The following is an 18,071-nucleotide window of genomic DNA, read 5'->3' as shown; positions in this document are numbered from 1 at the left end:
GGGTAATTCTACCAAACACTTAAATAAGAATTAATGCCAGTCATTCTGAATTTTTTCCAAAAAAAAAAAAATATAAAGGAGACACTACTTTTAACACCATTTTATACATGGGACAAGAAAAGAAACTGCAGGCTGATATCCCTGATTAATATAGATGCAAAAATACTCAACAAAGTATTAGCAAACCGAATTCAACAGCACATTGAAAGGATTATACACCATGACCAAGTTAGATTTATCAAAAGGATGCAAGGATAGTTCAGCATATGAAAATCGATCAACTACTATATCACATTAACAGAATAAAGGTTAAAAAAACAAGTGCTTTTTTAGCCATGTGCATCTCAATAGATGCAGTAAAAGTATGTGACAAAATTCAACACCCTTTCATTTTAAAGCATTCAACAAACTAGGTATTGAAGAAAAATACATCAGTAGAATAAAGTCTATATATGAAAAGCTCACAGCTAACATTATACTCAATGGTGAAAAACTGAAAGCATTTCCACTAAAATGAGAACTCAGGAAAGCATGCTTACTCTCACCATTTTTATTCAACATAATGCCGGAAGTCCTGGCTGGAGGATTTAGTCAAGAGAAAGAAATAAAAGGCATCAAAATAGGAAGAAATAAGTAAAATTACCTCTGTTCATAGAGGACATGCTCTCATTTGCAGAAAATCCTGAAGACTTCACTAAAACACTAAAGTAGCAGAACACGAAATGATTTACTAAAAGTAGCAGAACACGAAATGATTTGATTTACTAAAATGATTTACTAGAGTAGCAGAACACGAAATCAACATACAGAATTCATTGTATTTCTATGCACTAAGAACAGATAATCTAAAGGGAAAGTTATAAAAACAAAGCCAATTACAATAGCATCAAAAAGAATAAAATACTTAGGAATAAACTTAACTAAGGAGATAAAAGACATACACTAAAAACTAGAAATTATTTCTGAAAGATGAAGAAGACACAAATAAATAGAAAGGTACCCAATGTTCATGAATTAGAAAACTTAATATTGTGTAACTGCCCATAATATCCAGAGTAATCTACAGTCTCAATGCAATCTCTATCAAAATCCCAATAACTTTTTCTTCAGAAACAGAAAAAGCAATCTTAAAATTTAGATGTAACCACAAAGGACCCCAAGTAACCAAAACAATGCTGAGGAAAAAATACAAAGATGGAGGCATCATACTTCATGACTTCAAAACATAATACAAACCTACTACAGTAATCAAAATAGTATAGTACTGGTATAAAACTGGACACATAGACAAATGGAACAGAATAGAGTTCAGAAATAAATTCATGCATATAGGATCTACTATTTTTGACAAGGATGCCAAGAATATACAGTGGGGGAAGGATGATCTCTTTAACAAATTGTGGTGGACAAATGGGATATCCACATGCAAATAATTAAATTGGACCTTTATATCACACCAGGTACATAATTCAAAATAGCTAAAAGACTTAAATATAAGATGTGAAACTCTAAAATTCCTTGAAGAAATCATAGGAGGAAGCTTTATAACATTGATCTTGGCAATAATTTCCTGGCTATGACACCAAAAGCACAGGTAAAAAATACAAAAATAGCCAAGTAGGACTATATAAATTTAAAAGCTTCTGTATAGCAAAGGAAATAGCAGAGTAAAAAGGCAACCTACAAAACTAGAAAAAATGTTTCCAAATCATATATCTGATACGTGATTAATATGCAAAGTACACCAGCAACTCCTACAGCTCAATAGCAAAAAACTCCAAATAACCCAATTAAAAAATGAGTAAGGAACTTGAACAGACATTTCTCCAAAGAAGACACTAAAATGGCCAGTGGGTATATGAGAAGATTCTTTCTTCTAATCATCAGGGAAATATAATTCAAAACCACTATGAGATATGAAATCAAACATATTAGGATGGCTATGATCAAAAGCAAAAGCAAAACAAGAAACAAGTGGTGTAAATGTGGAGAAATTGAAACTATTTTACACAGTTGATGGAAAAATAAAATGGTTCAGCCACTGTGGAAAACAGTTTGTATGTTCCTCAAAAAAATTATATATATTATATTATATACATATAAGTACTATGTATGTGACCTATCAATTCAAATCCTGAGTATTTCTCCAAAAGAATTTGAAACAGAATCTTGGAGAGATATTTGCACTTCCATGTTCATTGCAGCATTAGTCACAATAGCCAAGAGGTGAAAACAACCTACATGTCCATTGAAGAATAAAGAAAATGTAGTATATGCATACAATGGAATATTGTTTAGCCTTATAAAAGAAGGAAAACCTGTCAAATGGCAACAACATGGATTAAACTTGAAGATATGCTAAGTGAAACAAGCCAGTCACAGAAGGACAAATTATGCTGCATAATTCTACTCATATGAGGTATCTAAAGTAGTCAAACTCATAGGAGTAGAACTGAGGTTTCCAGGCTGAGAAAGGATGGGGAGTTGATGTTCAATAGGCATAGAGTTTTACCCACTCAAAATAATTCTAGAGAACTGTTGTACCACAGTACACATATAGTTAACACTGTACTGTACACTTAAAAACGCGTTAATAGGGTAGATCACATATTGTATCTTTTTATTACAATAAAAAACTGAAAAATGCAAAACTTCTACAGAAAAACACATTAGAAATTTTTTTGATTTAGAGATAGAAAAATATTAACAGATACAGATACACCACCAAAAGCATGATCCATCAAATAAAAACTTGCCACTCAAACTTCATCAAAATTATGTATTTCTGCTCTTTGAAAAATGCTGCCAAGGGTATTAAAAGACCAGTCACAAACTGGAAGGAAGTATTTACAAAGCATACATCTAATAAAAGATATATATCCTAAATATATAAAGAATAATAAAAATTTACAAAAAACGGGGAAAAGATTTGAATAGACAGTCCACCAGACAAGATATTGAGATGGTAAATAAGGACACGAATGTATACTCAGTGGAATTAGTCAACCTCAAACTCCTGGGCTCAAGAAATCCTCTTGCCTTAGCCTCTCAAGTAGCTAGGACTATATGCACGCATCACTGCACCCAGCTGATTTTTTATTTTTTATTTTTTGTAGTAACAGTGTCTCACTATATTGCCCAAGCTGGTCTCGAACTTCTGGCCTTAAGCGATCCTCCCACCTCAGCCTCCCAAAGTGCTAGGATTGTAGAAGTGAGTCACTGTGCCCAAACAGAATTTTTTAAATTAAAAATTCTCACCATGCATCTACTTCCTCTGGGAAATGCTCTATACTAGTCACTAAGATATGGGGGGTTTGACTGCCATTTACATTTACAAGGAAAAAAAACAGAATCAAATGATTGTCCTTCAGAGCTAGTAGTGAATTATGTGTCTGGTGTTGGTGTGCAAGGTTTCCAGATTTGGCTTTTAACTTGTGTGCATGTAATTATATAATCATTAGGGTGTTGTAACTGTACCAATCACTGTGCTAACAGGTATTGTCCAAGAGGCCACCATCTATCTTGAGCAAACGCCTTTGTTTCTCTGTAGTCAGCCTGGCCTCAGGACAATAAAATTACATATAAATGCAACCCTGAGTTTTATTTCTCCCCACAGGTTCTAAATAATTTGGCTGTAATTCTTTGGGGATGACGTTCATAAAAAACCCTATAATCTTTGGTATTGTATTTCTTAGCTGCAGGTACTTCCAAAGCTGTGATTTATCTAAATTGTATTTTTGTCAAAGGGTTATAAAGTGGATAATGTGAAAAGTCTGTTAGAATATTGTTAGCAAATTTATAAAATTACTTTCTGTATCCAGTTAGACCAAGTAATTTTTTTATTCATTGTTTTCATGGCAGGCTTAAGTATCATTGAGGACTTCAAGGGAATAAAAGTTAAACATCCAAACTAGAGATTCTTTGTCTAAAAGTGTGTCTGTTAGGACAAAGTTATCATTTACAGGGCTTGGAGGTAGTATTTAGATGAGTGAACAATCTAAGCCTAAAACTACAGAACTGCACGCAGATATTTTCAAAATTCTTTCTCTTGTCTACTTTATGCTGTTCCCTCAAATCCAGTAGTGAATTATTGGTCCTGGTGTCATATGCACCCCACTGGGGCACATTCTCACTGCTATTTGATCTAAGGTCATAGGCCATATATTAGCATTAACTCCTAAAAGAAGTTTGTCTTGTACAAAGTGACACTCCTTAGCATTGTTATTCCATCCTATGGCCAGCAAGGAGCTGGTGGTACTAAGTACTGAAAGGGGTCTGCTGTCTTCTCATCTTGTGGACATGAAATCTACAGCATTTACATTGCTAGACCTCCATGAAATTTTGGAATCCCATCTTACCACTTGATATTATGTCGAATGGTGCCTCTGAAATGTTTTAGATTCTCAGTTCGGTAACCTCTAATCTTATTTACTTTATTAATAATTATTTAATTAAAAGACCTAAACCTTTTAATTAAATTCATCCAGGAAATTACTGTGAACCCAGAAGAAATGGAAAAGGCCTATGAGTCAGAAATAGCTAACATAAAGCCCAGAGGTAAAGTTGCTGGGACTGGTAGCCAGATCATTTGTGTGCAGTGCAAAGCAGCGATTTTTAGTAGCAGTTAGAAAATAAAGGGCAAATAGCAAAATGAGAATGCAGAAAAGCTACCAAAACCAGAATAATTTATTGCATATTTTCTCACTTAATTTAGTTGCTGGGTTACAAATCTGAATAAGAAAAACAATGAAAAGCTGATAAATTGTCACAGATCAGAGGAAAGTAGAGAAAAATAACAACTAAATGCAGTGTGGTATTCTGGATTGGATTCTGTAACAGGAGGACTGCAATGCAGTATCCTGGATTGGATTCTAGAACAGGAAGACATTAACGGATAAACTGTTGAAACCTGGGGGAAAAAAATGGAGTTTAGTTCATGGTAATGTATCAATGTTAATGTTAGTTTCTTAGTTTTGACAAATATATCAGTAATGTAAGATAATCACATTAAGGAAACTAAAATTGGGTGGAGATTTTACAGGAATTCTCTGTACTATCTTTGCAACTTTTTTTGTAACTCAAACATTGGTGCACAAAACTGAACAAAGCTTAAAACTAGCCCAGTCTGGGAGTTTAATGAAGAATACCTGAGATCAATTCTGAAAGATACGTAGGATTGTTCAGGAAAAGGAAAGAGTGACCAGAATTATGGGCAGAAGGAAGTGCAGGAGGCATGTGGGGAACCGACGTGATTTGGAAGGCTAGAGATGGGAACAGATCAGGCCATGTAAGGCTTGTGTGCCTCAGTAGGAAGCTAGACCTCCACCTGGGGGAGAGGAGACATAAAATGATCAGACCTGAAGGAGCCTATGGGATATATATTTTGGAGGCAGACCTGAAGATAGGGAGACAAATTAGGAATCTCATGATAGTCTGAATTAGGCAGAAACAATAGCTACAGAGGAGAGTATAAATTTGAAAAATACATAGGAAGTAAAATAAGCAGCTTTTAGTGATTTGACTAGAGGTTATTTAGCGGAAAGGGAAATTACTTAAAAAATGTTTTGAAAATACAACTGTGCTATCGCATGATACAATAATTAATTTTCAAACACAAATTACCTACCTTGTGAAGAAAAGTTGAAGTTATGCTTAGTATATTCTACTGAAGATATACAAAAACTTATAGTCAACAAGACATAATAAATTCATATTTTTAAACCCCGTGTTTGAAATACATAATGGTAATAGATAAAGCACAAAAAGAGAAAACTAAAAGCACATAGCTGATTCGAAAATAAGCTAAGCATCTCTGTGAACCCAAAACATCTCTGTGAACAAAAACCCAAAGTAGTAAGCAATGGTGAAGTCACAGCGGCTTGCAGGGAGCTATGGCCCCCGCCACACAGAAACACAGCCTTACCATTTTAAATACTCTCAGAAAACAGGACCACCAGCCACCATTATAGAGCCTAACTCTGGACTGGCAGTCCTGAAGCCCAAATAGGGTGAAACCAAAGTCAAAAGATAGGGAAAACAAAGGGCAGAAACAAAAATCCTCTAAGCAAAAATAAATCTGCAAAGGAAAATACATTTTATAAAGTTAGTGAAAAGAAAGAAAGCCAAACAAATTAACTATCAGAATATTGATTCATTCTAGATAAATTAATTTATAGTCCCACCATTAAAATACCTATTCTGGCCGGGCGCGGTGGCTCAAGCCTGTAATCCCAGCACTTTGGGAGGCCAAGACGGGCGGATCACGAGGTCAGGAGATGGAGACCATCCTGGCTAACACGGTGAAACCCCGTCTCTACTAAAAAAAATATAAAAAACTAGCCAGGCGTGGTGGCTGGCGCCTGTAGTCCCAGCTGCTCGTGAGGCTGAGGCAGGAGAACGGCGTGAACCCGGGAGGCGGAGCTCGCAGTGAGCTGAGATCCGGCCACTGCACTCCAGCCTGGGCGACAGAGCGAGACTCTGTCTCAAAAAATATATATATATACACATATATATATATATATTCTAGAACACTCAAAGAGGGACAAAAATTAACATCATTTTTTAATTGAAAAACAGAATAAAATCAAAGAGAAATGAAGCAAGAACTCTAGCTATAGAAAGAAATTTAAAAGATTAGAAAAATATAACCGACTTTAAACATATTAGCACTAAGTATGAAAATAGTTTTCCTGATGCCAATATTTAATTAAATTTACTGAATTCTTAAAAAGTCAATTTATGAATCATAGCATTATTCTTATACTCATGGTTTTTCAATGGGTTTACTTCCTTACTAATTATATCCTTGTTGAGAGTGTATGGCTCTAAGTTCTATCAGCCTCTGCATACCTGATAATGTCTACATTTTGCCCTCATCTGGAAATATATTTTAGCTTAAAAAAAACTGTAAATTGACAAATATATTCCCTCTAAACTTGGAATATTTAACTTTATTGTTTTCAGTTTTAGTATAACTGCTAAAAGACCTACTGTCTGAAAGTATAAATTTAAGTACTCATTTTCAAAAACTAAAAAATACTATACCTAAATAAAATAGAAGAAAAACATGAACAAATATAAAAATCATATTAATGATAAAGGAATAATATTAACAAGGTGGTTTCTTAGAGAAAATTTTAAGAATTAATAAATCTCTACAAGTATTGATAAAGCAAAAAGGCACAATAAGCAATATCAGAAGGGACAATGGGGATACATTATAGAATGAGAAATCAATGTTTAAACAATGAATTGTCATGAAATGAAAAACATGAAATAAGTTCTGGAAAAAATAAATTACAAAACCTGATTCAAGAAGAAATAAAACAGTTAAATTTAAAACTAAATAAACAAAACACCATTGAAAAATAATAATTTCTACCTCTAAAACACATTATATCTATATACTATTATAGACTAATTTTACTAAAACTTTTGGACTATTCTATTATAACCATAATTACAAAATTTGGAAATCTGTGAATTTTTAAAGTTATAGCCAATGTAGTAAAATTTTTAAAAAATGAAACTATAAAAATTGAAAAGAAATAATCAAAATTGCCCTTTTCCACAGGAGATATAATTGTCTGAATAGAAAATTCAAGATTACCCATGGAAAAATTATTAGAACTAATAACAGAGCTCAACAAGTTTACCGTATGTATACATAACATAAAAATCAATGGCATGCCTATACATCAGAGATATACAAATAGATAAGCATAATGGAGAGAGTGATTCCATTTATAATAGCAACAAATTTATATAGCACTTAGGAATGAATTTTACAAATATTGCACAAGAGTTTTATAAAGAAACTGTGAAACATAATTAGAGGATGTAAAAGGTTTAAGTAAATGTAGCATATTTGTGGATGGAAAGACTGGCTATCAAAAATGCCGATATTCATAAATAAATCACCAAAATCAACATAATAACAATAAAATTCCAACAATAGTGTACATGGAATTTGACAGTCTGATCCTGAAATTTAAATGAAAACTAAAGGTACCAAGATTAATCAGACAATTTTGAAGAAAAAATAGGATAATGTAGCTACTTTTCTACTTGATATCAAGAATCACTATAATGCCCGAGTCATTAAAACAACATGTTATTGGCTCATGAATGGAAAAAAAAGCAATAAAATGAGAATAGAGACTGTAGACTTACATATATATGGAAACAGATATACATAATAGTTTTGACATAAATCTGTGGGAAAGACTGAAACATGCAAGAAATTCATCTGGAGGAATTATTTATCCACATAGAAAAAATACTAGATTTCTACCTCATGCTATACAAAAATAAATCAGTGGTTTAAGGGAAAAGTTGACCCAAAACAATGAAGAAGAAAAAATATAGATAAATTGATGAATTGTTTTGATTCTAATGAAGAAAATAATTTCTTTATCAAGATAGACAAAGTATAAGACTCAGAGTAAAAAAATATATATTTAAATACTATATTAATATGAAAATACTCTTTACAGAAAAGAGCAAAGTTAAAGGAAATATTTGCAATAATCATAAATTGCAAAGGATTCAAATCCAGAATACCTAAAGACATTTTATGAGCCTATTTTTAAAAGATGATCAATCCAACAAAGGCATGGATAAAGGATCTCAATGGGCATTTCACAGAATAGAACTCAAATGGCCAAAAAATCATGAAATGATACATTACTCACTAATCAGGAAATTACAAATTAATAAGATTTCACACATATGTTGTCAAATCTTTAGATCTTGGCAAAGCTGTCTAACAAAAGGAATGTTTATACACTACCAGTGGGATTGTAAATCAGAAAAACCATTTTGAAAAGCAATGTGATGATATGCAGGAAACTTGAAGATGTGAATAGCCTAAAACTCAGAAAATTCCACTCCTAGATATATAGTCTAGAAAAAATTCTGCACATGAGCACAGAAAAATGTACATAAGATGATTTGCTATAGATATTCTTTCTCTAAAAAAAGAAAACCATCTACGTATCTATCAACCAACTATGCATCTAGCAAATAGGAAAATGAATTATAAAATTAACATTTACTTCACAATTAGCAGCATGAAGAGATCTCAAAAACAACATAGGAATAAGGTAGAAAGAGACTTACAATATACTATTTTTAGAACAATAATTTTCAGTACAATTCTATATATTCCCTCTATATAAATATTTATGACAGAAGAGTATAAAAGCATGTGAAAGAATGATAAGCACCAGCCTCAGGATGATGATCATATGATTATATCTGGGGAGGGAAGAGTGAATAAAAACATATGGGTACACTGAAGAGTTTAATGTTATTTTTAAACTGGACAAATGTAGTAAATAACACAAGTTGTTAAACTTGAATGATATATACAAGTGCTTTTAAACATACTATCTAGAACTTTCTGTGGGTATAATTATCTTGTTTTTTTTTATATTTTAAAAATATAAGAACTATATAAATAAAAACTAAATTTACTTGTATAAAAAGTGTAAAATTATAAATTTTATAAACATTTCAAGAAGATGAATTAAAATGACAAAATGTTCTAATGTATAAATTCCAGTAACAGTTTAAAGCTGCCCTCGTGCACAATATGTTTTCCTACCCCCAAACTTGGCAGGACTATCTACAATCAAACACACCATAGGGACTGGGCTTTTAAAAAGCAGTTCACACTATAACACCAGTGTCCTGGTATGGAAACTTAAGTCTGCCTCATTCCATACTTATCCTAGGTTCAGCACTGCCCCCATTACACATCCCTCCATCTCTTTCACAACTTGCTTCGAGGAGTGATAATTTATGTGCATGCTCGATTCCATGATTTTAAGGTCAAGAATTGGATCTTGATCATCTTTGCATTCCCACTGCATCATATGTAATTGAGTGTAATTCACAACTTAGTAAGGCAATAAGGCCATCACAATTTGCCTCCAATCTAACTTTACAACTGCTTCCTTCCATATTCTTTACATATTCTTCACTCTAATAATACTGAGATTAACATTGTTACAGAACCTGGAATAACCCTAGTACTGGACACATCCTTGTGAAATGAATGTATTATACCCAGTATTGGGATAAACGGGAAAACATAACCCATGATGCTTGCTAAGACACATTCCACTCCCATGTAGAGGGTACTAATCAATCCAAGTTCAATAAATAAACCACTTGAGTGGTGAAGGTAGATGACATTCATGTCTTCTGACTACCAACTATATACCTGGGATTATTATAAGTACCTTATAAAGATTAAATCATGTTTTCCTCATAGCATAAAATCATAATATGCTATACATCTGTTCTATTTATAATACATGCCACAAAAGCAGTTTTCTCCACTGGTATGTAAGCTTCATGAAGATAGAAAACTACCTTTCTTGATCCTTTCTTCATGCCAGGGCCTATCAAAATATCTGGCATGCAGTAGCATACATATGTGTGCATGTTGAATACACACACACACACAAAGACAAATTGCAAGTTTTGAGCGTTTTTCAAAGAACTGAAGTGACTGATATTAAAAAAAGATACTGGGAATGTTGATTAGGTGGAGAACAGAGGATGTTTTAGGGCAGTGAAGCCATTCTTTTTAATACTGTAATGGTGAATACATGGCAATAAGCAAAACCCATAGAGCTCTACAGAATGAAAAGTAAACTATAATGTAAGCAATTTTTAAAACAATCATTCAGGAAGTTGGCAGATGTCAGAATGAAATGCCGAATATGGCAAAAACATCAAAATTTATTACAAATGTGTGAAACCCCACTGAAGGGAGTGAGAGAGTGAGATGTTGATCTAAGTAACTTTGGAAATGAGTGGGTTGTTTAAGACTAGAGGCAAAATGAAATGTTCATAAGCACTGTATATACTCTACTGGATAACGGGTTTCTTTTGCCCAAGGGTATGGGTTAACAATTATTGAACCACTATTCATGTATACTGGAATGGAAAAATTAATTTATGAATGGTGAATGGTGAGAGTCAGATTTCTTATGATTGGAGTAGAAGGTTACAGATAAGCAAGAAAGGAGGCTAAAATGATCAATGTGGTACTCGATTTGAGTTGGAGACATCAGTACAAACTCATGCTTAATTAATATAGCTACAGATGGTTACACATAGAAAACATTATAGATATGGGCATATACATGGGTTAGTACATACACATACATCTCCTTGTTCTATTCTTTAAGAGGGTTCAGAAACAATGACACACAGAAAGCAAGGAACACACCTAGTGTCCAGATATTGCTAATTGCTTTTATACAATAAAAGGAACCAGGGCTCCTTGGAGAAATTGTTAATTCTAAGACTATGGTTAAAAAAAAAAAAAAATTCAAGATGAGCCCAAAGCCAGAAAAATAAGAAAGTACTCACACACAAAAATGATAGTGGTAAGCCAAAGATACAAAAACCAACTGAAAATCTCCCAATGACCAAACCTGGAACAATTCGAGCAATAAAATAATTATAATCCAAAATATAAACAATACCATTAGTCCATACTGATATAACAAATAGTTGAACAAATAAATAAATGAAGGTGTACAGAGAAATTTCTCATGCAGAAGTATTCCAAATAATGTTTGTAGATACTCTGCTTTCAAGGAAAGGGAGCATAATTCCCCACTGCTTTTAGTGTGGGCTGCATGCACTGGCTTTCTTCCAAAACATATAATATGAAAAGGAATAAATTAAAAAGTAACTTTGTAGTGTAGATACCTAACAAACACAATCTCAGCCAGATAATCAAGGTCAATGTCAACAGAGATAAGTCATGTAGATGGAATGTACCCTTGATATGATGTGATGAGAATGGCCCCTGATCTTTGTGGTCTTCCTCACTAAGAACTCATAATCCCAGTCTAATAATGAGATAAATAACAAACAAATCCAAATTGAGAAACATTCGACAAAATAACTGGCCAGTCCAGTATTCCTCAAAACTGTCAAGATGATAAAAAACAAAGAATGTCTAAGACATTGTCACAACATAGAAGCTTCATGAAGCTGTGACAACTAAATGTACCACAGTACCCTGGGTGGGATCCTGAACAGAAAAATCACATTAGAGGAAAAATGTAGAAAAATGTGAATGAAGTACGAACTTTAGATGCAAATAATATACCAATATTGGCTCATTAATTGTAACAAGCCTAATATACAAATGTATGATGTTAATAATAGAGGAAAGCAGGTGTGGGGTCTACAGGAGCTCTCTGTACTATCTTCATGATAATTCTGTAAACTTAAAACTATTCTAAAATTAAAAGCTTTTTTTTTTTTTTAAGAAAAGGAGATTGGAAGATAGGTTTCAGAGAAAATAGTTGCATGCAAAATCAGGATATGGGAGCCAAAACCACAATACATTATTATTATTAAAAACAAGAAATTAACAGGCAAGTTTCAAATTCAACTTTTATTTTAGGTTTAGGGAGTACATGTGCAGGTGTGTTTCATGGGTAAATTACATGTTCCTGAGGTTCAGTGTATGAATGATCCTGTCATCTAGGTAGTGAGCACAGTAACCGACAGGTAGGTTTTCTACCCTTGCCCCACCTCCAAACCCACTAGTAGTCCCAAGTTTCTCTGTTCAACCTTTATGTCTGTGTATGATCTTATCTGCTTATTTCTTTTGGAAATTGATCATTTCCATATCTGATTATTCCCTTGGGACACAATCAGTACCAGAATCTTTAATTGATAATAAATAACTGACTTCAGTAAGTTCCCTAAACTCACTGTCTCCTATTCCTTTTCTATAAAATAAGTATAATAGCACTGCAGACTAAAGAATGCTGTCCTAAATTAAATGAGATGGTACCTTTAGTGCACTCCCATGATGCCTGGCACATAGTAAGCCCTCAATAATTTATTAGTATTCCCCCAAGCACCAATGATATAAATTGTGATGATTGTTGTTATTCAGGAGTGAGCATTTTGGAGATAATATACATTCTGTGGTAAACTATTTCCCTTCTTCACTATCTCACAATCTTCTATGAAATCCTACCTGTTCCTATTTTGTTTCGGAGACCCAAGGACCTCTGAATTTTTCTCTTTTTTTTTTTAGTGTTACTTTCCAAAGCACATTCATTTTTTCCTCCTTTATTCCTTTATTTTCCCAATATTAAGATCATTTTGATTACTCTATTTTTGTAAATGGTGTCACCAATATTCCAGGCTTGAAAACTCAAACTAATCTTTTGATCTTCTATCTTCTTACTCCATCCTATTAGCCATCATCCCCCACCAAAAATTTTATCTCTTTAAATCTCTCTCACATCTGTCCTTTTCCTTTCAATTTTATCACAAGCTTTAGGGTTTTTAGAACTCATTCCTTGCTAGCTGTTATTCTATCCTCTGACTTTCTTGTTTTCCATATCTCCTCATACTGGACTCTTTCCCCTTCACACAACAATATGTCATATTTTATTGAATCAGCTGGATTCAGTAGGATAAAAGCAGAAGACAGCTTTATTCTTTCCTCCATTCAACTTCAAACAAGCTCATGAACTAATTCCTTGGCTACATCTGCCACAAGTTTCAGGCAGTTCCTCTCAATTTTCTAGGCCCTTTTGATCACAAACAGTCTCAATATGGTCCACCACAATTTATATACCTTCACTTTCCTTGTTCTATTCCCATGCCCCAGACAGGGAACTCATAAAGCTTGTGCCTGCAATGAGGGTGAGAGCTTTTTTGCTCCTCTATTCCTCATTCAACTTTTTCCCCATTCCTGGCTATTCTGACTGACACCTTGAGGGACAGTACTGGGAGAAAAGGTAATTAGAGATAAACAAAGCGTGTCACAGGGCTGATAGAAGAGTCCCTATTTCTGGATGCAATGAATATACAAGTACTCTTTTGTTTCAACTCACTTCTCCTTTGAAAAGCACTTTTGTGTTCTGTTATTTTGTTTTTTAGATTTTCTCCACTAGGACCTTCGATTGCAGTTCCCAGGACACATTCCATGCAATTCCCTCATGGAAGGTGACAGATAACACACAGTTACCTTTTTGCAGAAAAATCCTCTCTCTCTGGTCTCTTCCACTCCACACATTTAAAAAGTGGAAGTGGGAGCTCACAAATGCTAGCAGCAGTAGGTTTCCAGTCTGCTGGCATGCTCAGTGCAGGGAGCCCTGCAGGATCCAAAGCAGGTGTTTGACCCCTATCAAGTCATTCTCAATTTGCACTGAAATTAAGGTTTAAAAAATTTTCATTTTTACAGTCTTTTAAGACTAGCTTTGTCAACTCATACTTTTATTTTTAAAAAATCATCAAATACTCATAAGGCCCGTAGGCTATTTTTTAAATCTGAGATTATTAATTTAAAGCCCTCTCTTATCTTTCCTGATCAGTCATTCTCGTCTATTTCCTCTATTTAGCTAATCCAAAAATTATTTGCTCCCCTAAATGTAATGATTGTTTTCTAAATTTTTATTTTATTTCATCACCATCCTCCACCCTACCCTCTACCCTGTCAGGATTCCTTATTGTAGACAACTGAAACTGAATGCAGTTAATTCACACAGAAAAAGAATGAATTCGAAGGATATTGGAGAATTTACAGAATCAACTAGAAAGCTGGAGAACTGTATTTGGAAGGAAATTAAAAAAGGAAGAAAGCTCAGATCCTTTTCTAACCATGATCTGTTGAAGAGGCCCCCAAATTCATCAAGCACTCATCATTATACCATCGGGCTCTCAACTGCTCTTCAGCTACAGCAAACCATCTCCCTGGCCTGTCTGTTGGCTTTGCTTCCACAAGATTTAAAGTCACAGGCAGGGACATGCTCACAACTCAAAAACCATGAGGCAAGGGAAAGTGACTTAGCATCAGATGTAAGTCAAATTTGACATGGTCTTTGGGCTGCACTGAGGTGGACGTTTTAGTTCAGCCACCTCTCAGCTGCTGAGGCCTCTGTTGCCTCCCATGGAAACCTGGGCCCCCTTTGAAGGTTTCTCCCTTTGTCTCATATTCATGCCCACCAATGAGAATGCTAATACACCAACTGCCGGACTTAACAGATTCAAGAACAAAGAAAAGACAGTACAGAAATGAGGCATCACAGAATAGAAGTCAATGTGGAGCTGAGGAAAGCTAAGAAGGAGAAATGTAAGCTTATTTCTTGATGATGCTACTTCTCCACTGCACAAGAACTGCAACAACCAGCATAATGTAAATTGATCTGTTGATGACACCATCCAAGGTATAAATAACAACAATGTGGGAAAGTCAGCTGTAAGCTACTCAAGCTGCCAGGAAACTACCTTCTAGAGAAAACCAGTCCCCCATAGACAATATAATCCAGGCTGGTTTGATTCCAACATTTCTGTCCTTCTTGGGAAGAATGGATTGCAGTCCCATTCAGTTTGAATCTGCTTGGGTACTCACCAACATCGCTTCTGGGGCATCAGAACAGACCAAGGCTGTGGTAGACGGAGGTGCCATCCCAGCATTCATTTCTCTGTTGGCATTTCCCCATGTTCACATGAGTGAACAAGCTATATGGGCTCTAGGAGACATTGCAGGTGATGGTTCCGTTTTCCGAGACTTGGTTATCAACTGTGGTGCAGTTGACCCACTGTTGGCTCTTCTTGCAGTTCCTGATACGTCATCTTTAGCATGCAGTTACTTACAAAATCTTACTTGGACATTTTCAAACCTTTGCCACAACAAGAATACTCACACCCCCTTTAGATTCTGTTGAGCAAATTCTTCCTACCTTAGTTTGATTCCTGTGTCATGATGATCCAGAAATATTAGCAGATATCTGCTGGGTTATTCCCTACCTTTCTGATGGTCCAAATGAATGAATTCACATGGTCATGAAAACAGGAGTTTTGCCCCAACTTGTGAAGTCTCTAGGAGCTTCTGAATTGCCATTTGTGACTCCAGCACTAAGAGCCATTGGTAATATTGTCACTGGTAAAGATGAACAGACTCAGGTTGTGATCAATGCAGAAGCGCTCACCATCTTTCCCAGGCTGCTAATCAACTCCAAAACTAACAGTCAAACACCACAGCTGGCCACCAGGACCAGATACAGCAAGTTGTATCATGGATTAGTTTCATTCTTTGTCAATGTTCTCTCTAAGGCAGATTTTAAGACAAAAAAGGAATCTGCAGGGGCTGTGACCAACTATTCCAGCGGTGGAACAGTTGAAGAGATCGTATACCTCATTCATTGCGGCACAATAAAACCACTGATGAACCTCTTAACAGCAAGAGATAGCAAGATTATTCTGGTTATCCTGGATGCCATTTCAAATATCTTTCAGGCTGCTGAGAAACTAGGTGAAACCGAGAAACCTAGTATGAGTAAAGAATGTGGAGGCTTGGAAAAAATTGAAGCTCCACAAAACCGTGAAAATGAGTCTGTGTGTAAGGCTTTGTTAAGCTTAATTTGAGAAGTATTTCCTGGTAGAGGAAGAGGAAGATCAGTTGTTGGGCCAGAAACTACCTCTGAAGGCTGTACCTTCCAAGTTCAGGAGGGAACTCCTGGGACCTTTAACATTTAGATCATGTAACTGAGGCATAAAGTTGTGTACTATGTTTGCTATAGTTTAAAGTTGTGCATTATGTTTGCTATAAAGTTGTGCACTATGTTTGCTATAGTTTAAAGTTGTATACTATGTTTGCTACAGTTTAAAGTTGTCCACTATGTTTGCTATAGTTTAAAGTTGTATACTATGTTTGCTACAGTTTAAAGTTGTCCACTATGTTTGCTATAGTTTAAAGTTGTGCACTGTGTTTGCTATAGTTTAAAGTTGTGCACTATGTTTGCTATAGTTTAAAGTCATGTATTATGTTTGGAATAGCTTGTTTTACTGTTTCTCTACTAATAACTCTTTTTAAATGGGGTTTGTTATTGTACCACTTTTTATGCTGAAACTATACTTGAACAGTTCCAAATTGTACATACTGTATGAAGCTTGTATTCTGAATGGTTTTCTTATTTCTATACAGAATTTCATGTCACACAGTGTCCTATAAATAAAGATTAAAGTCCTCCCTTTAATTCAAAAAAAAAGAAAGAAGTCAAATTTATTATGTTTTGTACATAATAAGACTGTTTACAAAAAAAAAATCCTAAGAGAATATATTTAAAATGATTAGACTTCATGGAAAATATCTGTAAAATGATTGGGAACAAGACTTTTACGCAAAAAGTCAGTGTCTTCCACATACAAAAACAAAGAGAAAATATGAGAAATTAATCATTTAAACAACAAGGACAAACATACTGAAATACCTAAATTAAAGTTAAATACAGACCTGTATTAAAAAACTACAATTAAATTCAGATATGTAACCAAATAATTTAATAAATTAAGATACTCAATATTCTTTAATGGAAAGTCTATTTTAAAGGAGCTCTTTTTTTTTTTTACCTCACTTATAATCCTGGGTGGATTTGGATTAATATTTGTAATCACATGCCTTACTAAATACTGGGAATTCAGTATGTGAATTAAATTTTGTTAATTTGATTGAGTCTACTCATGTTTTGGAGCGGGGTAGTATTTAGTGGTTCTGTGTGTGTCTGTGTGTGTGCTCTGAAAATGATTTGAAGTCAGTTTATAGAGATATAGATTAGCTTATACAGAGTCTATATAGAGATATATTGAATTTTAGATACTTACTATACTCAACTCTAAACATAAAATAATTAATCAGAAAAAATACCTAAACTCATAGTAATACCTAAGCTCATGACATCCATATTTATACCCAAATATGTGTTCATATTTTAAATCTGAACTAGCACTAAAAATTATGTTACATTAGCCTAATTCCAACCTGTCCTTATTAAATATATATTTCTGTCTAATTCAGAAACTAGATTGTTAGATTATGTTTACTTTTTTGTATCATTTTGTTCTGCTATTAGAGGTTGGGCAGATGATAAAATAGGTTAAGATGGCCCAATCTCAACTGGAAGAACCTCATGACTAATAATCAGCTTATACCCCTAACACAATGCCATAATTGATCAAGATTTGAGGAGGGTAGAGAATTAAGGCATAAATTTAAAAAGTTGAGAACAATTAAG

The 18,071-nt window shown here is 34.2% G+C and overlaps 1 pseudogene; it reads left to right on the top strand.

Annotated features, from left to right (window-relative positions):
- Nucleotides 1–14,960: 14,960 nt before the first annotated feature.
- Nucleotides 14,961–16,536, top strand: LOC105475903 (importin subunit alpha-1 pseudogene; annotated as a pseudogene).
- The last annotated feature ends 1,535 nt before the right edge of the window (nucleotides 16,537–18,071 follow it).

The sequence above is a fragment of the Macaca nemestrina genome, chromosome 4, assembly GCF_043159975.1.
Source record: "Macaca nemestrina isolate mMacNem1 chromosome 4, mMacNem.hap1, whole genome shotgun sequence".
Classification (NCBI taxonomy): Eukaryota; Metazoa; Chordata; class Mammalia; order Primates; family Cercopithecidae; genus Macaca; species Macaca nemestrina.
Note: the sequence above shows the minus strand (reverse complement) of the source record. Positions and strands in the feature narration are given on the sequence as shown.